This window comes from Hylobates moloch, unplaced genomic scaffold (genome assembly GCF_009828535.3).
Source record: "Hylobates moloch isolate HMO894 unplaced genomic scaffold, HMol_V3 SCAFFOLD_23, whole genome shotgun sequence".
In the NCBI taxonomy this organism is placed as follows: Eukaryota; Metazoa; Chordata; class Mammalia; order Primates; family Hylobatidae; genus Hylobates; species Hylobates moloch.
In genome coordinates this window covers 33,673,938-33,699,183 of record NW_026652298.1, presented here as the reverse complement: position 1 = coordinate 33,699,183, position 25,246 = coordinate 33,673,938, and the positions used below count along the sequence as shown (strand labels likewise).

Genomic DNA, 25,246 nt, shown 5'->3' with positions numbered 1-25,246 from the left:
ATCTTAACAGACGCTACCTGGATCCAGAGGTCAATGGATTTGATTTTCTTTTTCTTTTTCCTATTCACCACCACCACTCCCATTCTCTGCCTCCAATTCACTGCTGGTGAACGGAGTCACACCATTGGGGTAGGTGGAGGAGGAAGGGAGAGGGGGAGGCAGAGGGAGGAAGGAGGGAAGGAAGAAGGGGGGAAGACATTAATAGAACAGAAGCAGGCAATGATGAATTGAGGGAGCAGCCATTAATTTTTCATTTTGACAGATTATCGTCCATCAGAAGGCAGAAGAGATGGCTCTTGTGCCCAGAGAGGAGACACTTGCTCTTTGTAATACAGGCTTCTCTTTTTTTTCTGGAATTAGGTGGTGGGCACCCAAAGAATAAAAAATTTATAGTAATCTATAATTTACATGTTAGGTAAATAATGAACTAAATCCTGTCATTAAATTGGTCCTTCATTTTTCTTAATTCCCTGGGTGATAAATCTGATTTTGCAACAGCATTTAGTATAAATTAAATTTTTTGTAAGGTTGGGGGAAGGTAAGCTGTTTTAAACACTTCGGATATAGACTGTCCTGGACATTGCATTGCCTGAGGTCTTAAGATACAATAGTCGTACTAATGTGGCTTTACATGAAGACTGGTATTAATTAAGGGAGGATGTTCACGGGGTATTTTGCAAACCAACACTGATTCTGTAAGGCTTTGGAGTTTCATGAGTGGAAAGGTGAAGTCCCAGCACACAGTTGGGGCTAGCTTGCACAGCAGGACAGCTGGAGGGGATGACTTTGTTGGGCACCATGAAGATGTCTTCCCTAGATGCTGACTAATGACATGATGGAAAAAGGCACTGCCTTTTAACCCCTCCATTTCCCCAACTGTAAAGTGAGGGCAATCATTGTTTAAAGACATTAATTAGATGATATATGTAAAACAAATATTGGCACAGTGGGCAGTCATCAGGGGATAACTAACATCAATAAAGCACTGGTGTGCAATGGATTACATGATAGTAGTTAACGATTATTCAGAGCACAGTGTGTTCCTGACCCTGTTTCAAGACCTTCAAACGCTTTAACCCTTATATTCCTTGAACCTACCCTATGAAGTGGGTGTTACCATTTTCCCCATTTTGCTTTTGAGGAAACTGAATTATTACAGACATGCCTACCTTGGGCCAGGCTTATATTGATATATTCCAGGAGTAAGGGATATAACGGTGGATAAAATAGAAAAAAAATTCCCTGCATTCCCAGAGCTTACATTCTTGTGAAGGGGATGAAGACAATAACAAAATAAATAAGTACAATATGCAACCTGGAAGAAAGTGTTAAGTATTTTGGGAGAAAAATAAAGCAGAGGTGGGGCCTGGTGGCTCCCGTTTATAATCCCAGAACTTTGGGAGCCAGAGGTGAGTGGATCGCTTGGGCCCAGGAGTTTGAGACCAGCCAGGCCAACATGGCGAAACCCCATCTCTACTAAAAGTACAAAGTAATTAGCTGAGCATGGTGGCACACGCCTGTAATCCCAGCTACTTTGGAGGCTGAGGCACTGGAGAACCTGCTTGAACCCAAGAGGCGGAGATTGCAGTGAACTGACAGTGTGCTGCACTCCAGCCTGGGCGACAGAGTGAGACTCTGGCTCAAAATAAATAGATAAATAAAATTTTAAAAATAAAGCAGAGAAGGCCCATAGAGAATAGAAGAGGGGTGCTGCAATTTTAAGGAGTTGTCATTTTTAATAGATAAGTATAGCACGCCTGTTTCCAGAGCTGGAATTCTGAATCATTCTGCTACCTTGTTTAAGGGAAAGACTACGGGTTCCCGAATCAGGCAGATCTATGCTTTGCATATGATCTCCGCCTTGTATTCGCCTTGAAACCTGGGGCAATTTGCTTACTCTCTCCAAGCCTCAGATTTCCTGACTGCGAAATGAAAATATCATTTCAGCAGGGTTGTCATGAAGATGGAGAACGATGGCGATGAAGGTGAGGCCAAGTGGCCTTTTAATACATTCCTTTCCTTATCTGTACCTTGGAGGTAATGGTGACAGCTACCACTTAGGTGTACTGTACAGAGTAAATGAGATAATCTATATTAGCACAAATAAAAAAAGAATTTATAGGTGGCCCCAAGGGCCTACCTGAGTTTGGCATCCATTAATTTTTGTGGCCAAATATCAAGAGTTGTATGACCTTAAGCAAGATCATTTTCTCGTCTGTCAAATAGCAGCAGTGGACCAGATGGCCATGATGTAAGCAAACATAACACTGTGGTATAAGCAAAGCATCAAACTTACCTGGCACAAGGTAATAAGTAATAGTAACAGCCAGTTACAAAGCACTTTTGGATGCCCTCAGAGCTGTGCTAACACTTTGCATGCACTGCCTTCCCTAGAGCTCACCACAACCTTAAGAGAGAGATAATGCTACTATCCCCACTTTACAGTCATGCAAACGGAGTCAACAAGCTTAAGAAGTTTTCCGCAAGCTCACCCAGTAACCAAGTGGCAAAATTGGATCTGGGGGCTTAGTCTTCTATCCCGGGATGATTTTCTTGCCTGAGTGGACTAGCACCATGAAGACAGATCTCAGGACATAATAGGTGCTCATTAAATGTTTGTTTAGTAAAAAGAATGATGAGTAAGCCATCATTTCTTCCATGAACCAGGACACCGAAAAAGAGGATTGGATCCAAGGTCCCCAAGGGAATGAATGAGTCTTTTGTCAACAACCCCCTTGCAAAAGTCTTCACATTCCATTATATTGCCTGACATAAAATATTCCAGTGGAATTTATGTGATAGGTTCCCTTAATGTCTGAACGTAGTCCCTCTTCTTTCGCAATCTTTCATAACAAATGCAGTCTAATGGCCCACCTTGATGGTTTTGTAAGGGAGAATGACAGAATCCAAAGCCACCCTTGCTTGCTGGGTACAAAGAGATGATAGAGAGAAGTCACTAGAAGCCTCTATACAATTACTAAAGATTGGGGCCAGATGGTATTTGCCATAATTTTTTAGGACTCAGCCATAGCAGTCAGGCACATCTGCAACATGCTAGCTTTTAACCTACTGGAATTGATAGAAGAAGAATATCAGTGGGATACGTCTATAGGATCACCTGGTGCAGCTGATTATTGTCTAGATGGAAAACCAAAGCTCACAGAGAAAAAGTGGCTTACCCCAGGTCACATAGCAAGATCATCTCGGAGCCTTGACTATTAGCCCAGGAATCTTACCTCCCTGGACAGGGTTTTCCAACAAGACTGCTCTGAAGATCCAAGTTCTCCTTTAGGAAAAATTTAATGCAGTAATAGAAAAAAATGTCACCATTCAATTCCTCAAGGGTCTAGAACCAGAAATACCATTTGATCCAACAATGTCATTACTGGGTATATACCCAGAGGAATATAAATCATTCCACTATAAAGACACGTGCACACATATGTTTTTTGCAGCACTGTTCACAATAGCAAAGACATGGAACCAACCCAAATGGCTATCAATGATTGACTGGATAAAGAAGATGTGGTACATATATACCATGGAATACTATGCAGCCTTAAAAGCGAATGAGATCATGTCCTTTGCAGGAACATGGGTGGAGCGGGAAGCCATCATCCTCGGCAAACTAACACAGGAACAGAAAACCAAATATCAAAAAGCCAAACAGAAAAGCAAACCACCATGGCACATGTATACCTCTGTAACAAACCTGCACATTCTGCACATATATCCTAGGGGTTTTTTAGAAGAAATAAAGAAAAACAACATTTTTTTCTAAATGTCTCCATTGCATATATTGGTGATGACTAGATCTCCTCTCAGTTGAAATTAGACTTAAGCTACAGCAAAAGAGACACAGATAAGACAACAGGATGAACTGAGAGTGATTGTCAGAATATATATTAGAGGCAGGTAATAGCCCAGTGATTCCTAGACCCTGCTGAGGAGAGAGATGCTATGGCCATGGAGGCAAGCAAGCCCTCTGCCTCCACGCCAGAATAGATTTCACCAGGACTATGGTGTCAGAGGTTTCTTCTTATTCCTAAAATGCCACGATACCAAGTACTTCCTTACCATATTCTCCCAGAAGGTACTGATTTTCCCCTGACTGCAAATCTTTATGTGAAGGCTGATCCTCTCATTCACTTATTTTCTTAATGTTTATTGAATGCCGACTATATACAGGACACTAGGGATGCAGAGTTCAGCAAGACAGACTTGAGTTCCATCTCCATAAAGAAACAGGCAGCACCTGCAGAGACAGAGAATAAATGAGAGACAGAAAAAAAACAACAGAGACAGAGAGACAGAGTAGAGACACAGAAAATGTTATAGGGTAAAACCAAGAGAGACCCACAGAGAGCAGTAGGGATGCAGGGAGACACAGAGAAATTGACAGGGAGAGATATGGAGCAGAAGAGACAGAGAGAGAAAACAGATCAGCTCACAGAGACAGGAAGTGACAGAATGAGACAGAAACAGAGTAATTCACCACTGATAGTATCCATCCAACTCACAAAGTGTTTGGGCAACGGTTGAGCACGTGACCTAAATGGGACCAATCAGCAACTTTCCCTGGGATTAATCTACGGCTTCTGGGAAGGAGAGGTTCTAGGCCGACTTCTACAATAAGACACAATTTCTAATGACTCCAATCAATGACAAATATCTCAAGAATTTTTTTTCCCAAAGGGAAAGAAAAACAATAAGAAAGATAGCCACAGGAGACATGTAGAAAGGCCACTGTATGGAGATACACAGTACAGTCAAGATACTGGTTAGGCACTTTTAGGCAACATCTTTTATTTTTAATGTGCCTCATCTCTTTCTTCCACAGCTCCTCACTTTGAGACACACTCGCTTGGAAGAGTCAGGAGCACAACAGAGGTCGGAAGACTGGAACAATCTCCCAGGTAACCCAAGAATAAAAGCTCGTCAATCCCCACAGGGCATCCTGGGATTCTGTTCAGCTCACCTGCCAAAAGAAAGAGGTGCCTACACCAAGGTGGGGGTGGGTAGCAAACTTCCCTTCCCTTTTTATTCTCATCCAGTGCTGTGGCTTCCTATGGCTTCCACGTACTATAACTCCCAAACGTGTACACCCAGCCACACTCTCCCTTGAGTTACAGACTCACCCAGCCAATTGCTACTTGATACTGCAACTTGCGCATATTTTAGGTATCTCAAGTTCAACGTGTCCAAAATTAAACTCCTAGTTTCCTCAATTTAAAAAAAAAATCTGTACATAAATAAGCCTTCTCTCAATTCCAAGGCTGGAATTTAGAGTTGGATTATTTTATAAGTCAGTGTCTTTCTGGCAATCTGCCATTACCCCTACTGGCTACCCAGGAGAAAAAAACATCAGTACCCAAAAGTCGAGAGAATCACTAAGGGTTTCTAGGAGACTCCCAGGAAATCTGGGAGATGGGAGTGCTTTCCCCACCCATCCATGGTGACACTTTTGCTCCCAGGACAGGGACGGATACAAGAACTCACTGTGTGATCTGCCTTCAAGTCTCATTCTTCAAAGGTAATCAGCCCCGAGCACTCTCTGGAGTATAAAGGACCAATTTCTGTTGCAACAATAAGAGGTTTTACCTAAAGGGCCAGTTAAACCATGAGAGATCATTTGCAGATGGATTTTGGAGGAGGGATTTCTGTTGTTGTGTTTGTTTCTTTGCAAAGACGTCAATAATCACTAGAATTTAGTTCCATGAAAAGTAAAATAAGTATCAAAGAGCTTTTCTGGAAATTACTGTTCTGAGGGTAAGATTCAAAGATTTCTCTCCATGGCTTCAGGACCACTAGAAATTCTGCCCCACTCCAGAAGCCTTCTCCCCTCCCAGAGACTATGTAAATCTCTAAAAAGGACTCTAATTGGTCTTTTGGGTCAACATTCACCCCTTGGACCCATCATTGTTGCTAAACGATGGGGCTCTCTGATTGGCCAGTTATTTGCACACGATTGTAGTGACTGTTAATGGAGGAAGAAAGATAGGAAAGATCTCTGGATGGATTTTTTAAAAAACAGCTACTGGTATCCGCCCTTCTATTACTGGATTCCTTTGATGAACACCATAATGATGATGATGATGACAATTTAATGTTCATATCCCAAACACTTGTCAACACTTTTCATGCATGATCTCATTTAGATATGACAACAATCCTATGATGTAGGGAACATTGACAGATGACAAAACCAAGGCTTAGAGAAAGTAAAACACTTACCCAAAGTCACTCTGCTAGGAAGGAAGTTTGTTTGAAAATTACTGCCTTAATAGATGCATTAGTTATCTATTGCTATATGGCAAATTACCCCAAAATTTAGCAGCTTCAGACAACAAACATTTATTATTTCATAATTTCTGTGGGTCAGGAATCCAGGCATGGCTGAGCTGGGTGCCTCTGCCTCTAGGTCCCTCAGAGTCTATATAATCAAGCAGTCCACCAGGGTTGCAGCATGATCTGCAGGCTTGACTGCACGAAAATCTGTTTCTACGCTCACTAATGGGGTAGTTGGCAGAACTCAGTTCCACATAAGCTGTTGGACCACGGGCCTCAGTTTATCACTGGTCATTCATCACAGGCCTTCCTTAGTTCCTCGTCATGGGGGCTTCTCCATTTAGCAGCTTACAACTTGCCACTGGGCTTAATCACAGCAGCAGACTAGAGAGAGAGTATGCAAGATGAAATCTACCATCTTTTTGGAACCTTTCTCTCCAAGGTGATATCCCATCACTTTTGCCTGATCCTATTGGCTAGAAGTAAGTCACTAGGTTGAGTCACATTTAAGGGAAGATGACTGCACAGGGAAGTGGGAAGTTTTAGCGCTATCATAGAGGCTGCCTACTGCAGTACTTTTCTTTGTGGATAAACAGACTGCATTCATATACAAACAATTTGGTATGGCGGAGGGGCCTTCTCCTTCAACTCTACAAATTCATTCATTGGTTTTGTTTTGCCCAAATCCTCACGGGATCACCTGATATGTTCATTTCTGAGCCTAACCACACTCCTCCTTGGCTGCGTTTTTTTTTTCCTCTTCACGTCTGCGCCACTCCTGAAACATTTGAACCTGAGAAGCATCATATACTGTGATGAGCTTGGGAGCAGCTAATCTCATCCTCTCATTTTGCAGATAAGAGCACTGAGGCACAGCTAAGGAAAGGAACCTTCCTGAAACCCCACAGGAAGCCAGAGGCAGGGCTGGGACTCTGAATCTCATCCGCTCCCAGTATGCAGCACATTCTAACACACCGGGATCCTTGCTGGGAAATCAATCCAAACCAGGCCCTTGAACTCTAGGGAGATTGCCAACATTTCATCAACATACAAATGAGGGAAACACTTAGGCAGTGCTTCTCCCCTCGTCCCCATCCCTTTCTTCACAGGGAGCTGACTTCATTCCCTCCTGGGAGCAGGACGGACTCACTTGTTAACTGAGCAGTGAACAAGCCTTTTTGTATGAAAATCTAAGGGGCTCTTGCACTGTGTCTGATGTGGTTTCAAGGTACACAATGCCCTCTAGTCTTGAGTCAGGGTAATTCCAAGAGGAAAGATTCTGAAAACAATGCGGAATTATAAAATACACAAAATCCAACACTGGATGTAATTATTCACAACAAAGCTGCCTGACTTGGCACTCCAAGGGTTCCAGGACTCCCAAAATCCCATGTAAATCAGTCTATAATGTAAAATATTTTATGGAAAGGGTCTGTGGCTTTCATTGAATTTTTTTTTTTTTTTTGAGACAGTCTCTCTCGGTAGCCCAGGCTGGAGTGCAGTGGCACAATCTTGGCTCACTGCAACCTCTGCCTCCCACGTTCAAGCCATTCTTATGCCACAGCCTCCCGAGTTGCTGAGATTACAGGCATGTGCCACCATACCCGGCTAATTTTTGTATTTTTAGTAGAGATGGGTTTTCATCATGTTAGCCAGGCTGCTCTCAAACTCTGGGCCTCCAGCAATCCTCCTGTCTCGGCCTCCCAAACTGCTGAGACTACAAACATGAACCACCAGGCCTTACCAGCTTTCACTGAATTTTAAAAGAGTAACCATAGCTATGTCACTAAACAAAAAGGTTGAGACCTCTAATTTGGAGTCTCAAACTGTTTGGAACATCTTCACTGGTGTAAAAGAAATGTCCAAAATGAGCATCGGAGCACGTGCTTTTTAGATACAAAAGTACTTTGGGAGTTTAATATCATACATCTTCTCTGTTTGGCCCAACTTTCAAAGTTTTTCATTCCTTCCTATGGACTGTCATTTGGAAGCCAATATTTGTATTTCAGCGTTCAATTTAATTCAATAGGTGTTTGCTAAATGCCTGTTCCATTCTAAGTGCTGGGGGTTCAAAAATGAACCACATTGGGCACTAGTTAATTTTTGCCATTCAATGTTCATCTCCCATTCTTTTGGCAACACCATCCCAATTTCCTCCTAAACCCACTCACTTTTTATTCGTATTCCTGAGCCAAGGCCTCTGATCAGAATAAGCCCCCTCAGCACAGGAGATGGAGATATGACCAGCCATTCAGTTCATCCCATCTTCCCGCCCACAGAGATGGCTTCAGGGAAGCGTCAGTCAGAGCTATTAATAAATCTTGGAGCTGAGCTAGATCAACCCAGAAAGAGGGTCCTGCATGTACCTGCCACTGGAGTTAAACCTGAAAATACAGAGAATAAATCTGCAGCAAAGACTGAGAAATGGAGCCAAAAGATGCAAAGACAGAATTCAGCCCTAGATGAAGCATATCTAAAACATTTAGATTAACACTTTAGACATTTTTTTTTCCCCCTAACAAAAGCGAGTCTCACTCTGTCGCCCAGGCTGGAGTGCAGTGGTGTGATCCCGGCTCACTGCAACCTCCGCCTCCTGGGTTCAAGCAATTCTCCTGCCTCAGCCTCCCAAGTAGCTGGGATTACAGGCACGCGCCACCACACCTGGCTATTTTTTGTATTTTTAGTAGAGATGATGTTTCATCATGTTGGCCAGTCTGGTCTCGAACTCCTGACCTCAAGTGGTGTACCTGCCTCGACCTCCCAAAGTGCTGAGATTACAGGCGTGAGCCACCACACCCCAACAGCTTTATATCACTTTCAGCAGAAAAAATTTTAGTGGGTACTCTGCCCTTGAGGAACACATAGTCCAATAAGGTAATTTGTTTATAATTTGTAATAGTACACAACGAATGCCGTAAGTAAATGCACACACACACATAAATATGTATATTAAAATATGCGGTCGGGCGCAGTAGCTCACACCTGTAATCCCAGCACTTTGGGAGGCCGTGGCGGGCGGATCACCTAAGGTCAGGAGTTTGAGACCAGCCTGGCCAACATGGCAAAACCCTATCTCTGCTAACAATACAAAAAGCAGCTGGGTGTGGTGGCACGTGCCTGTAATTCCAGCTACTCAGGAGGTTAAGGCAGGAGAATCGCTTCAACCCAGCAGGTGGAGGTTGCAGTGAGCCGAGATCTTGCCATTGCACTCCAGCCTGGGCAACAAGAGCAAAACTCCATCTTAAAAAAAAAAAGTATGTATTTATACATATATAAATATATAATTTATAATTTATACTTATAAATTATACAATGCATACAATTTATCTATAAATGTATATTTTACATAAACATACATATACAAAGTTCAGAAGAAAATGAAGGGAATATAAAACACCACCTGTAGGGAATTCGTATTCTGCCTTGACGGAATAAAAGGATTTGCATAGGAAACAATTAATCCAGAGGAAGGACGTTTGTAAGGAAAGAATAGTGGAGCCAGGACAGTGCTGGGTGTGTCTCAGCCTCTAAACAGGCTCTCACAGATGAGTCAAGAAGTCTCCTAGAAATTATGACTTTCCATATGTAACTGTCTCAGACCTCAGTTACATGGACCACAAAATAAGATCACATTTTCTTTTTACATTATTTTTTCTTGAGATATCAATCATGCGCCATACGATTTGCCCTTTCAAAACGTACAATTCAATGGTTTTTTGTGGTGTTGTTGTTGTTGTTGTTGTTGTTTTTTAAGACAGGGTCTCACTGTGTCATCCAGGCTGGAGTGCAGTGGTGCAATCTTGGTTCACTGCAACTTCTGCCTCCCGGAATCATGCGATCCTCCTGCCTCAGCCTCCCAAGTAGCTGGGACTGCAGGCATGTATCACCACGCCAAGCTCATTGTTGCATTTTTTTGTAGAGACAGGGTTGTGTCATGTTTCCCAGGCTGGTCTCAAACTCCTAAGCTCAAGCGATCTGCCCACCTCGACCTCCCAAAGTGCTGAGATTACAGGCATGAGCCACTGTGCCCAGCAATTCAATCATTTTCAGTATAGTCACAAAGTTAGGCAGCCACCATCGCTATCTAATTCCAGAACATTTTCATCATTCTAAGAAGAAGCCTGGTGCCCGTCATCATCACTCCCCCATTGCCCCTTTTTTCAACACTAATCTGCTTTCCTTTTTTTTGAAGCAGAGTCTTACTCTGTCACCCAGGCTGGAGTGTAGTGTCACTATCACCATTCACCACAGCCTCAGCCTCCTGGGCTCAGGTGTTTCTCCCACCTCAGGCTCCTGAGTAGCTGGGATTACAGGCATGTGCCACCATGCCTGGCTAATTTTCTATTTTTAGTAGAGACAAAGTTTCTCCATGATGATCAGGCTGGTGTCGAACTCCCAACCTCAGGTGATCTGCCTGCCTCGGCCTCCCAAAGTGTTGGGATTACAGGCATGAGCCACTGCACCCGGCTTGTGATTGTTTTTTAACTGCGTGGTGGCAAGAGGTGCTCCTTTCAATTTTCACTTTGCAAACACTTATTCCTCGATTCCTCGATTTAACCCACCAACTCTACAACAGCTATCACTCACGGATTAACCAAAAATTGAATAAATAGGCTCACGGTGACTCATGCCTGTAATCCCAGCACTGTGGGAGCCTGAGGTGGGCAGATCACTTGAGGCCAGTAGTTGGAGACCCGCCTGGCCAACACGGTGAAACCCCGTCTCTACTAAAAATATAAAAATTAGCCAGGCATGGTGGTAGGCACCTGTAATCCCAGCTACTCGGGAGGAGTGAGCCAATATCGCACCACTGCACCCCAGCCTGGGCGACAGTGAGACTCCATCTCAAAAAACAACAACAACAAAAAAGGATAAATAATTCTCTCACTTGTTTGTATCAATCTTTCTTAAATACATATATAGCTCACACTTATGTCAAGATTTTAGAAGTGTTCTGGGTCTTTATTTAGGAGTTTGGTGATGTTTTTGTGGCCAGAAATATGCTGCAGTAATTTAACTCTTGTTTCTATCAATTAGCCTACGGTAAAATTGGTTTCTTCTTACGTCATTTCACTTGAGGTTGCTGTTTACAAGGACCTATCAGTGACATTAAGTGAGGAGTTACCGTTCAGTAACAGATAACAGAAACAGACTTTGGTCTCCGGAAGTGGGAGGTTGCCACAACAAAACCTAAACTGCAGTAATGGCTTTGAGACGGGGTGTGTACACATTTCAAACGCTTTGAGAAATCTGTTAGCCGAGGCTTGATGGCCCTGGAGGAGGCTGTTGGTGAGGGCTTAGTAAAGTCAGAAAAATGTCATGATCCTTGTTATGTAATTCTGAAAGGTTTAGCACCACTGTCACCTGTGCTGAAGTGGAAAACAGAAAATGTACAGAATTAACTGATTAATTTGGATGAATTAGATTAGAATTCCAGACAGAATGTTGATACTAGTTTCTTTTCTTTTAGCAGATAAGGATAGAGGACAGGCATGGAGGCTAACACCTGTAATCTCAGAACTTTGGTAGTCCAAGGTAGGCAGATCATTTGAGGTCAGGAGTTCAAGACCAGCCTGGCCAACGTGGTGAAACCCTGTCTCTACTAAAAATACAAAAAAGTTAGCCAGGCGTGGTGGCATGCACCTGTAATCCCAGCTACTTAGGAGTCTGAGGCAGGAGAATCACTCAAACCCAGGAGGCGGAGGTTGCAGTGAGCTGAGATCGTGCTGTTGCACTCCAGCCTGGGAAACAGAGTGAGACCCTCTCTCAATCAGTCAATCAATTGATAAAAGATAAGTATGGAGAAACATGACGTGAAAAAGGAACCGTTTGATTTTCAACCAAATTTAAAGAAAGTGTGAAGGATCCTGGACTGATGGGTTTGAAAATAAAGTTGTTTCTCATTTCTAGTCTCTCCACATGAGAAACAAAATTTTTTTCTTAAATTAAGAAATGACCTTAGAACAAAAATCAAATCCAGAGTAAAATTATGAGATCCTTTCTTCAGGCTTTAGAAAAATTTAAGGTAATGCCTCACAGACCCTTTCAGCAAACAAAAGGTCCTCTAAGGATCTTACAGGCATGCCTCTCAGACATTCCTCACTGAACTTCGTTAAACTCACAACAATAAGGGCAACGTTTCACAGCAGCTTTCCAGGGAGCCCAAGGTAGAGAATCGCTTTTATCAACAAGATTTGTGGGTATTGATTTTAGCTAATTGAGTGAACCCAAATAAGATTCACTAAAAACCCTCAAAGTTTTTAAGAAAATTATATTAGCAAAAACATCACCAGCTTTGTAGTTGATGCTGGTGATGTTCTGCTAGCCTATTTTTCTAGACAGAGCTCATACAAAGCAAAAGGGAGGCTTCAGACACTCCCTCCAAAAGGTACTATGGATAGGAATCAGGCTGGAAAAAGAAAAACTATTCGGCTGCAAACACCAGCTGTTTTATAGAGAAGGAAGGATAATTCAGAAAGTGAACCAGGATTCCATTGCATAGAGAATTATTCCCAGGAAATAGAGCTAAATAGTAATTAAAGACCTAGCAACATATACTCAGCTGTATTTCAAAATGTCTATGGACCAATGAATGCTGTGTGACTGCTATTTTCCCACGTTTTGAATGCGAGTGTCTATAATGATCTATGCCTGTCTCACCATGGTGTGTTAATGAGACACTCAGGAAGCTTCATTCACACCTGAACTTTGCTTAGACAACAAGATACTGGACCTCAAGCCCAAGATTGATAGCATAAAATGATACAGCATCAAGGTGCTTTAGAGGAGGGGTTGGGTGTATTTTGCAAGTGGAAGGGCTGTGAATGATCATGACCAGAAGGCAGACTATGATTGTATTTCCAAAATCCATCATCAGCGATGATGCTTCTGGCCCCACGTGCTACTACAGAACTTTGTTAATCTCCCATCAAGAGATGGAGTCTATGCCCCTTTCCTTGAATTGAGGCCTTTGGGACCATCACAGTAAATAGAATGTGACAGAGTGAGGCTACATGACTTCTGAAGCTCGGTCATAAAAGGCGATACAGCCTTGCACCCCTCCCTCCACCCACACTTCTTTGGAGCCCTGAGCTGCCCTATAAGAAGAGCCACCATGCTGAAGAGTCCACAGGGAGATACACAAAGAGAAAGAAAGCGATTCCCAAGGAGCCTGCATCAGTCAGGAATCTCCAGAGGGGCAGAACTAATATGATATATGTATATATGATAGGGAATTTATTAGGGAGAAGTGACTCACACAATCATAAGGCAAAGTCCCATGATAGGCTATCTGCAAGCTGGGGAAGAAAGAAGCCAGTAGTGCTCAATCCAAGTCAAAAAGCCTCAAAACCAGGGAAGCCGACAGTGCAGCCTTCAGTCTGTGGCCGAAGACTGTTGTTTAAGTGGTTGTTTAGAAGTGTGTAGCACCTCCCCTGCCCCCTTCCCCCTGCTCCAGACTGTTAAGACGTTCCTGCTTCCCCTTCACCATTCACTATGATTGTAGGTTTCCTGAGGGCTCCCCAGCTATGCTTCCTGTGTAGTCTGTGGGACCATGAGCCAACTAAACCTCTTTTCTTTATAAATTACCCAGTATCAGGTATTTCTTTAGAGCAATGCAAGAACAGACTAATACAGCAATGAGCTACCTCTGGACAATCTGGGAAGACTTGGTAAAGCCGATGAAATTTGAGCCTGATCTTGGCGAATGTTTTCCAGGCGAAAGAAGGGGAAAACACATTAAGGACAGAAATGATATCACATGATTAAAGCACACATAAAACAGAAAGATTTTTTCTCTGCAATTTAGATATTTTAGGACACACGCATGCACACACACACACACACACACACACACACACACACACACGGGCTTCAAAAAGTTCATGTAGAAGTGGAATTAAAAGATAAAAATGGGCCGGGCACGTTGGCTCACATCTGTAATCCCATGGGAGGCCAAGGGAAGAGGATTGCTTGAGGCCAGGGGTTCAAGACCAGCCTGGCCAACACGGTGAAACCCTATCTGTACAAAAAATACAAAAATTAGCCAGGCATGGAGGCAGTCACCTGTAATCCCAGCTACTTGGGAGACTGAGGCAGGAGAATCGCTTGAACCCAAGAGGTGGAGGTTGCAGTGAGCCGAGATCATGCTGTTGCACTCCAGCCTGGGTGACAGAGTGAGACTCTTTCTCAAAAACAAAAACAAAAAAGATAAAAATGAAAATATAAACTTTATTTTTCAACATAATTTCCATCAAGTTCAGGACACTTTTGTAAGCAATGATACCAGCCATTAGTCCATCCCTAAAGAACTGAGAGTCCCGGGAATTCAACCATCTCAATGTAGTCTTTTTTATACTATTAACTGGAAAAAAATGAGTGCCCTTTAAAGATTTTTTAAGATTAGGAATAAAAAGAAGTCTGAAGTAGCCAAATCAGGGCTATAAGGGAGATGTCTAATGATTTCCCATCGAAACACTTGCAAAACTGCCTTTGTTTGATGAGAAGAATGAGCAGCAGCATGTCATGATAGAGAAGAAATTTCTGGTGAAGCTTTCTCAGGTGATTTTTTGCTAAAGCTTTGGCTAACTTTCTCAAAACACTCTCATACTAAGCAGATGTTATCATTCATTGACCGTCCAAAGAGTCAACAAGCAAAATCTCTTAAGCATCTCAAAAAAATATTGCCTTAACCTTTGCTCTTGACCAGTCCATTTTTACTTTTACTGGACCACTTCTACCTCTTGATAGCCATTGCTTTGGTTGTGTTTTGTCTTCAAGATTGTACTGATAAAGTCATGTTTCATGTCCTGTTACAGTTCTTTGAGAAATGCTTTATGATCTTGATCCCGTTTGTTTAAAATTTTCATTGGAAGCTCTTCTCTTATCTGCAACTAATCTGGGCACAACAGTTTTGGCACCCATCAAGTAGAAAGCTTGCTCAATTTTTTTTTTTTGAGATGAAGTCTCACTCTGTTGCCAGGATGGAGTGCAGTGGCGCAACCCCTGCCTCCCTAGTTCAGGAGATTCTCCTGCCTCAGGCTTCCGAGTAGCTGAAACTGCAGGCTCACACCACCACACCCAGCTAATTTTTCTATTTTTAGTAGAGACGGGGTTTCACCATGTTGGTCAGGATGGTCTTGATCTCTTGACCTCGTGATCTGCCCACCTCGGCCTCCCAAAATGCTGGGATTAGAGGCGTGAGCCACTGCGCCCGGCCCCCTATTTTAATTTTTAATTTTTTTTTTTTGAGATGGAGTCTTGCTCTATTGCCCAGGCTGGAGTGCAGTGGCACAGTCTCGGCTCACTGCAAGCTCCAACTCCCAGGTTCATGCCATTATTCTGCCTCAGCCTCCCGAGTAGCTGGGACAATTTTAATTTTTGAGTTGGAATTGTGTACGCTGAACCAATTGAGATGCCTATGGTGTTGGCTATTGTTTCTGTGGTTAATGATTGATTCTTTTCAATTAGGACATGAATAGGATTAATTTTTTCCTCGCAAATTGATGTGGATTGTCTGCCACTGTGGGCTTAATCTTCAACATCATCTCATATCTTCTTATAACCAGTTATCGATTTGTAAACTGCTGATTTCCTTGGGGCATTGTCCCCATAAACTTTTCATGAAGCATCAATGATCTTACCATTCTTCCACTCAAGTCTCACCATAAATTTGATGTTTGTTCTTGCTTCAATTTGAGCAGAATTTATGTTGCTCAGAGAGGGGCTCTTTTCAAACGAATATCTTGTCCTTCTGAGTGTCTAAAACTAGACTGAGTTTAGACATACTGTAACAAGTGAAAACAAGTTTATTTTGGTGGGAAAAAAAAAAAAAAAACAGAAATCCAAGCATAGCTTTTTCACTATGCATGGAAAATACACATTTCCATGAACTTTCTGAAGACCCCTCATGTATGTATAAAAGTTAATTGGCTGAAACACAGAGTGTATCACCACAAATGGCAGGAAGCAAAGCTACAAAGGTCAGGTGGGTGCTAAGACCTATCCTACCATATAGTTATAGTCATCAGGGTCCTGGTCAGACATAAATCAAGGCAGAGACCATTCAACTGTCATAATCTTAGAAGATTTTATTGGCTGCCTATTACCTTCCCATAAATGTGAATCACAGACCAAACATAATTGTGAGATTATGCAATAACTTCCTCAATCCACTCCCCTCCAATCACAATGATAACCTTAAAGGGAAACACAACTTGCTTCTTTGAACTTCACCTTTGTCCTGAGAGATGTGAAATTCCCAAACTGACCATGGCTTTAAACAACTAAATGTGTATTTTTAACACTGGAAGCATGCATGCTTCGCCTTTTTCCATGGAAAGCTTAGTAAACAGAGGTGCTGTAACCAGCTCCACTGCCTGAAGGCACATTTGTTTAATCAAGGTACTATTAGCAGAGAACAAAGGAGAGCCATTATGCAAACAACAAACAATTCAAAGCGATCCAGACTCAGATCTCCCTCCAAGACTGGCAGTGGAATGGCAGATGTAATGTCCTTATAATCTGGTCTCTGTATAAGCATTCATGAAATGCCATAGAAATCAAATATTAAAACACCTACAATTTTAAGAGACAAGATAGGTAATGGAAGCCACCAAGAAGCAAGGAGATCTCTAGAGAAGTGGCAAGAAAAGAGAGAGCCGTTCAGAAACCATGCAGGCCTGTTAAGGAGCTAAGTAGTTGTAATGTCTGGGTGACTCCCTAAATAATCACTGAAACACTTTAAATTTGTACATAAATAAAACTAAACCACAGTAGTCAACATAGGAAAGCCAACTATTGTGTTTTGTTTTTTTTGTTAAACACCTTGAAGACATCATTTCATTCATGTATTCTACAAACATTGGTTAAGCATCAACTATATGCCAGGCACCCTTTTACGTATTGAGGATACAGAAGTGAATACCCCAGGCAAGACCTCTGTCCTTATGGAACTTATGTGATAGACGGAGATGGTAAACCCATAAACAGATGGATCTGTTAATGATGACAACAATGAAGAAAATAAAATTGGGTAACTAGAGAAGGAAATTGACTAAAGCAGGAGAAGGGGTCAACTTTAGCCTGGTCAGGCAAGAGGTGACATTTAAACCAAAGAGGAGACATTTGACCTGACCCCAGATGATAATAAGAAGCTAATCTTACAAAGATCTAGGGGATATGGATTCTATGCAGGAGCGACACCCTGAGGTTGGAAGCAGCCTCAAAGCTTTAAAGAACAGAAAGAAGGTCAATGCAGCTGGAAGATCATGGTGAAGAAGAGTCGGGAAATATGGTTGGAGAGAAGGGCAGGGGCCAGATGATGAAGGGCCTGGCAGGCCAAGGTAAAGAGCTTGGATATTATTTAAATGCAATGGGGACTGAGTGCAGTTACTCATGCCTCTAGTCCCAGCACTTTGGGAGGCCAAGGCAGGAGGATCACTTGAGACCGGGAGTTCAAGACCAGCCTGGGCAACATAGTGAGACCCTGTCTGTTAAAAAAAAAACAATGTTCTTTACTTAGCCAAGCATGATGGTGCATGCCTGTGGTCCCAGATACTCAGGAGGCTTAGATGGGAGGATCTCTTGAGCCCAGAAGTTCAAGGCTGCAGCAACCTGTGATTGTACCCCTGCATTCCAGACTGGGTGGCAGAGCGAGATCCTGTCAATCAATCAATCAACTGATGTGATGGGAAGTCATTGGAAGTTTTTGAGAAGAAAGATGGGATCTGATTTACATTACTAATCATTGCTATAAATACCGTATGGGCAATAGACTGATAATAAGGTGCAAAGGAGGAAGCACAGAAGCCATGGTAGTTGCCCCAGCAAAAGATAATAGAAGCTTGGACTTGAGTAGCCACAGTGGAAATTATTTCACTTACTCTTGACAATGACCCATAGAGTAAGTACCAGCCTGCTCATTTCACAGGTGAAAAAACTGAGGATGGGCATGGATTACATATTAATAACATGATGAGTCACACAACTAGTGAGTAGCAGAGCCAAGATTCACTCAGGTCTGCAAGAACCAAAGCCCCACACATCCTCTCTCGTACCTCTCTGCCACCAAGTGGAGTCGAGAGCTGTTAGGAGGGTCACTAGAGTTCAGAGGCATAGATTCCCAGACCCTCAAACCCAAGACCAGCAGCACTCTCCCTGAGGAAGTAAGGAATAGTATTTGGCAATAAAAAGGTGGATCCATGTAATGCATGTCACATAACACAGTGAACCTCAAAGATGCCTCACTGGGGATCAGCCTTTCTCAAAAAAAGACATACTCCATGATCCCATTTACATTAAATTCTAAAAGAGGCAAATTTAATACATGGTGAAAGAAACCAGAACAGTGGTTAACTGGGGGAAGTGGAAGTTTTATACTTTAAGTGTGATAATAATCAGTTTTGTCACATCACCACAAGGAAGCTTTACTCAGTATCAATGCATAAATATACTTAAAAAACAAAAAGCCCAGATCAGCGATGCAAGCATTGTTATATAAGGAAATTCTGAATGCTGAACACTGCCAGCCCCATGAACTGGAGATTCTCAGAAAACTGCCATCTAAGACGTTTGCCAGTTCTAGGTCACCCTTGTAAATGTGGAGCATTTGCGAACTGTCAGTCTTAAAAACCAGCAAGCGGGAGATGACATGTAGAAATGGCACCTTAGAAGGGAAAGTAAAAGAAGGAAGAACAGGTCATCAGCCTCGGACCTCTGGTGGGTGTAGGAGAGAATGTATTTGGTGTCTGCCAAATTTTTGCATCCTTCACTAACACTTTGGTCCATGTCACTTTTGTCCATGGCTGGAAGGTGCAGCCTCTAGCTGCATCCATTTGCTGCAAAGGGCATGATTTTTGTTCTTTTAGATCTTTCTGGCAAAGAAACCCTTTGCTGTGTTACTGGTTGGATGAAGGTGAAGGCAGACCCAGATGAATCCTCGCCATATGCTGCCATGCTGGCTAGGATGTGGCCCAGAGGTGCAAGGAGCTGGGCATCACTGCCCTACACATCAAACTCTGGGCCACAGGAGGAAATAGGAAGAAGACCCCTGGACCTGGGGCCCAGATGTCCCTCAGAGCCGCTTGCCTGCTCAGGTATGAAGATCTGGCAGATTGGAGACGTCGCTCCATTTCCCTCTGACAGGACTCCCAGGAAGGGGGGTCACCGTGGTTGCGGTCTGTGAACAGGGCTCCTCAAAATGTTTTCTGTTAATTAATTGCTTTCCTGTAAGAAAAGAAAAAGCCAACCAATATGCCCTGAGCACTAATTGTATGCCAGAGCCTCTTGGAAAAGCTTGACATGTTGAATCCACCAACAACCCTAAGAAACTGGATCCAGGATTATTCCCACTTTAGAAATGCGAACACTACAGCACTGAAGGACTGAGATCCTCTGATTGCTTGTTTATATCCCCAGTGAGACTGGAAGCTCCTTGAGTGAGGTTCCATGCCCTGTGGCTTCATGGATCCTCAGGCGCCATGATAATGCCAGCCACAGAGCAGGTACTCAAGACGTATGGCAAAAAATCAAAACCACAATGAAATATCAACTCACACCAGTCATAATGGCTATTACTAAAAAGTCAAAAAACACAGATGCTGGTGGGGCTGTGGAGAAAAGGGAACACTTAACCTCTGTTTATGAATATGTAAATTACTTCAGCCCCTGTAGAAAGCAGCTTGGAGAGTTCTCAAGGAACTTAAAACAGAACAACCATTCAGCCCAGCAACCTCATTGCTTGGTACATACCCAAAGGAAAATAAATCATTCCACCAAACAGACACATGCACTCACATGGTCATCAAAGCACTATTCACAATAGCAAAGACAATATACAATAGCAATGAAATCAACCTAGGGGCCCATCCATGATGGGCTGGATAAAGAAAATGTGCTCCATGGAATACTATGCAGCCATAAAAAAGAGAAAAATCATGCCCTTTACAGCAATAGGGATGTAGGTGTAGGCAATTATCCTAAGCCAATTAACACAAGAACAGAAAACCAAATACCACATGTGTTGACTTGTAAATGGGAGCTAAATATTGAGTACTCATGGACATAAACATGGGAACAATAGCCACTGCAGACCACTGGAGCAGGGAGAGCAGGAGGGGAACAAGGGTTGAAAAACTAACTATTGGATACTGTGCTTACTACCTGGGTTATGGATTCAATCACACACCAAACCTCAGCATCACACAATATACCAGGTTAAAAGCAAACAAACAAAACCTGCATATATATCCCCTGAATTTAAAATAAAAGTTGAAAAAAACATAAAAATGTGTAGCAAAAGAATGGATGCTATGTTCTTAGTTCTCCCCCCGCTCTCCCTTCTCTCTCTCTTTCTCTTTCTCTCTCTCTCTCTCTCCCTCTCTCTCCCCGCCCCCACTGCTTCAGTCTTATTGGCCAAGTGCCTTATATCACTACCCAATTTAATTCTAACAACAACCCTACAAAGTCCTTCTCTTTCTGCCTATTTTGTGCATGAGAAACTGAGACTCTCAGAGGTTTCAAGTTTTAGAATTAATGTTTTAACTCAGGGATTTTCAACAACTATCTTGCATGTTCAGCCCAAGGATGAGACTCCTCCTGAGAACCCTAGGTCTGGGGAAAACTTGCAAATGGAAATGAATAAATCCCGAGGTTGTCTCTAAAGGTGTAACTACAGGGCTCCATAAATGATATTAACAGCTGTGTCTTTATGGCTCTACTAAAGTCAAAAGTGATGCTGTTGATTAAAAATAAATAAAATAAATAAAGAAGAATGACTGCTCAACCATCGGCTGAAACCATGTTGTCCTGTGCCAAGTGTCAGCTTCAGGATAGGTTTTGATGTGGGAAGAGTTAAGCCTTGAGTTATTATCAGAATTAGGGTGCTTTATTGGTTCACATCGTCCAATCTTCCCCAGCCATTATGGTTTTGCTGAAACATTAAACTACTTTAAACTTTCATTTTCCTCTTAAAACTAAATTAGTTTGGAGGAAATTGTATTTTCCGAGCTCCAGCACCAGCCTCAGGCAGAGGGAGTTACAGGACAGCGCACAGATAAACAACAGTCACGGCCTAATTACTAAGTGGTAAGTGCAGTGTTTCTCAACTTACATCTGCTTTGCAGTTTCTGGGGTCGTGCAGGGAGGCAGCTCTCAAGCAGACTTCCTCAAGAAGCTTTGGGTATTTTTTCTTTTTTAGTTTTTAATTTAATTTCAGGGGGTACATGTGCAAGTTCGTTATCTGGGTATATTGTATGATGCTGAGGCTTGGGGTATGGCTGAACTTGTCACCCAGGTAATGAGCATAGATAGTACCCAACCTAGTTTGTCAACATTTACCCCTTCCATCCCTCCCTGCTCTGGTAGTCCCCAGTGTCTGTCATTCTCATCTTTATGTCCATGTGCACCCAATGTTTAGCTTCCACTTATAGGTGATAGCATGTGGTATTTGATTTTCTGTTTCTGCATTGATTTGCTTGCGATAATGACCTCCGGCTGCATCCATGTTGCTGCAAAAGGCATGATTTCATTCTTTTTCATGGCTGCATGGTATTCCAAGGTGTATATGCACCAGATTTTCTTTATCCAGCCCACCATTGATGGACATCTAGGTCGATTCCACATCTTTGCTGTTGGGAATAATGCTGTGATGAACATACGAGAATATGTGTCTTTTTGGCAAGAATATATGTTGTCTTTTTGGCAAGGTGATTTGTGATCCTGTGGGTATATACCCAGTAATAGGATTCTTGAATCCAAAGGCAGCTCTATTTTTAGTTCTTTGAGAAATTTCCAAACTGCCTTCCACAGCAGCCGAACTAATTTACATGCCCACCAGCAGTGTATAATTTGAGTTATTTATATGGTGGTCTTCCTATATCTCTGGCTATAGAAAGGGGAAAGGCAAAGAAATTTACAAAGCACCTCATACATTTCTGCACTACTAGGTACTAAATTATGTTATTTCAAACTCACTAGTAGTAATAGGAGATGCCCACTTTATAGAGAAGGACCTTTGAAGCAAGGTCTAACAGATGAAGGGTGATCTACTGAAGTCCTGCTGCGTGCTAGAAAATACGCTGGGCTCTTCTTTTACTATAACACACATCCATTACTCTGTCTGCCCCACATGTCCATTCTTTGGGGAAATGCTCTTTCTTTCATATCAACCACACATACACTCCACAAGAAAAGTCATGTGATTGAATCTGAGCCCATCATGGGGCCTTAGTCATGTGATTAAGACTGAGCCAATTATAGGACGTCCAACAGTCACGTGATTAAAACTCAGCCAATCATAGGACCCCACCACCCTGGCCACAGTGATTGATCTAAGAGGCAGGAACATGATAGAGGCCAACCCAATCATTCCTCTTCCTCAGGATTTTTCCACGTGGAGCTCGAAGTAGGATTCTGCCCTCTCTGGTGAAAAACCTGGGGAAAGTCTAACTTTTACCTATTGGTGGCCATGGGGGCTAATGAAAGCCATTCTCAGAAAGACAAAATAAATGCTTGGCAGGAATATAGAAGAAAACTGAGAGGTGGGAGGAGAAAGAGAACCTCTCTCTTTCTTGCTGTATTTCCATCCTGTCCATAGCTGAATTACTATGCCCATAACCCACCTACCACCTTTTGCCCTAGCTGAATCCAGTCAGGATGGCCATTTGCAAGCAAGAGTACCGATGACAATCTCATCACCATATCTAATTTACTGGGCACATACTGTACGCCAGGCACTAATCTAAGTGTTTCTCTTGTCTTGACTCATTAAATCCACATAATTTGTTTTTTTGAGACAGTCTTGCTCTGTCGCCCAGGCTGGAGTGCAGTGGCGCCCAATCTCGGCTCACTGCAACTTCTGCCTCCTGGGTTCAAGCGCTTCTCCTGCCTCAGCCTCCCCAGTAGCTGGGATTACAGGCAAGCGCCACCACGCCTGGCTAATTTTTGTATAGTAGAGACAAGGTTTCACCATGTTGGCTAGATGGTCTCAATCTCCTGGCCTCGTGATCCGCCCGCCTCGGCCTCCCAAAGTTCTGGGATTACAGGCGTGAGCCACCGCGCCCGGCCAAATCTACACAATTGTATGAGGTAAGCACCAGTGATACTTCCATTTTACATTTAAGAAAAGTGAGGCATAGAGATATTAAAGCCATTTGCACAGGGTCACAAACCCAGAGTTTCTTCAACTGAAAAATGTGGAATATATAGGTGTTTTCAAAATCAGTGCCTACTTAGAAACGTTGTGAGTTTCTTTACAGGAAATATTGACAAAGTCTATACTGATCTGGTGCCTCCAGCAGCTTTACTCAAGCGTTCACCCTTCTCCAGCCTCTCACCACAAGAGGGCCATAAAACCATTCTCAGAAAGAGATTCCTCTCTGCTATGGGCTAAGGACCGAATATCCCATTTCAAAGATAGGAAAAACAAGTATTAGAGTTTAAGAGTCTCAGTGTGGTGGAGCTAGGATTATCACCCAACTTCGGAGCTAACACTTTAAATATCTTCCCTCTATTCCTTCAAGATGAACTCATCTTGTTAGATTTGCTCAGATGCTGCACCAGTTCACAGCCCCAAGCTGATCTCTTTTTATTTCTGCAAATGAAAATATCTTTATTGTGTTTTCTTTTTCTGCTGAAACTGAAGATGACACAGGCTGCCTGACATTATTCTCATCAGCAGTGCCCCAGCCCACAGATGGTGAGGGCTGAAACTTCCTGTTAGACAACTGTTTCGAACTTTCAGGACTGATTGCCCCTGGCAGAAGCAGGCCGAAACCAACCAGAGTGTTTGATGCTGCGAGAGTGTGTCAAGACTGCCTAGCCATTTGCTAGTCCCTTTTAATTTTGAGAGTGAACGGGAGAGGCTGGCTGTGCAGAACAGAGGAGAAGGTAGAAAGACAAGGAGAGAGGACAAGGTGAGATGAAATGGTAATTTTGCAAAGCAGCAGTCAAGAGTAAAACTGATACCATTATTGGTCATTCTCTCACTGGGATCCTGATAAGACAGGACATTTGCGGTTGCTTGTGAAAATGAGGGTTTGGCCAGGGTGACCTTGTACACAAGCGTGCTTCATTCGCTGAAGAACCCAAAGCTCTTCCTGATCCAGGCACTTTAGTGGGCGTGGTCTGAGAAGAGTCCCTCATGTCCCCATCAAAACCTTGTCTCACGAGTGGACTCTGAAAACTGACTATTTATGCATGTCTGCAAGTGACATCTTTGGAGTGGAAGGGGGTAACATCGTTATCAATTAACAGGACGGGCGCAGTGGCTCCCACGCGTAATTCCAGCACTTTGGGAGGCCGAGGCAGGCAGATCACTTGAGGTCAGGAGTTTGAGACCAGTCTGGCCAACATGATGAAACCCCATCTTTACTAAGAATAGAAAAATTAGCTGAGTGTGGCAGTGGGCACCTGTAATCCCAGCACTCCAGAGGCTGAGGCAGGAGAATGGCTTGAGCCCAGGTGGCAGAGGTTGCAGTGAGCTGATATTGTGCAACTGCACTCCAGCCTGGATGACAAAGACAGACTCCATCTAATATATATTTTATTATATATATTATATATATATAAACATGTGGTCCTAGTGTGACCGGAATGTCAAAATTTGAGTCTCTTTGCAGTAAATATTAACAGTCTATACTGCTCCAGTGGCCCTAGTAGCTTTACTGGAGGGCTAACCCTCCTCCAGCCTCGCACCCTATGAGTTCCACAAAACCATTCTCAGAAATAGATTCCTCTCTGCTCTGGGCTATGAGGGAGATTTTTGGACAAGGGCTGTATTTGCTTTCTTTTGCTGCTATAAAAAATTACTACAAACTTAGAGGCTTCTCAACTCCAATTTATGATCTTACAATTGTGGAGTCTGAAACTGGTCTCACTGGGCTGAAATCGAAATATTGGCAGGGCTGCATTCCTTCTGGAGGCTCTGGGGAAGAATTCATTTCCTTGTCTTTTCTGCTTC

General features: G+C 42.8%; 1 pseudogene; it reads left to right on the top strand.

Annotated features, from left to right (window-relative positions):
- The first annotated feature begins 18,945 nt into the window (after positions 1 to 18,945).
- LOC116462582 (small ribosomal subunit protein uS11-like) lies at positions 18,946 to 19,471 on the top strand (annotated as a pseudogene).
- The last annotated feature ends 5,775 nt before the right edge of the window (positions 19,472 to 25,246 follow it).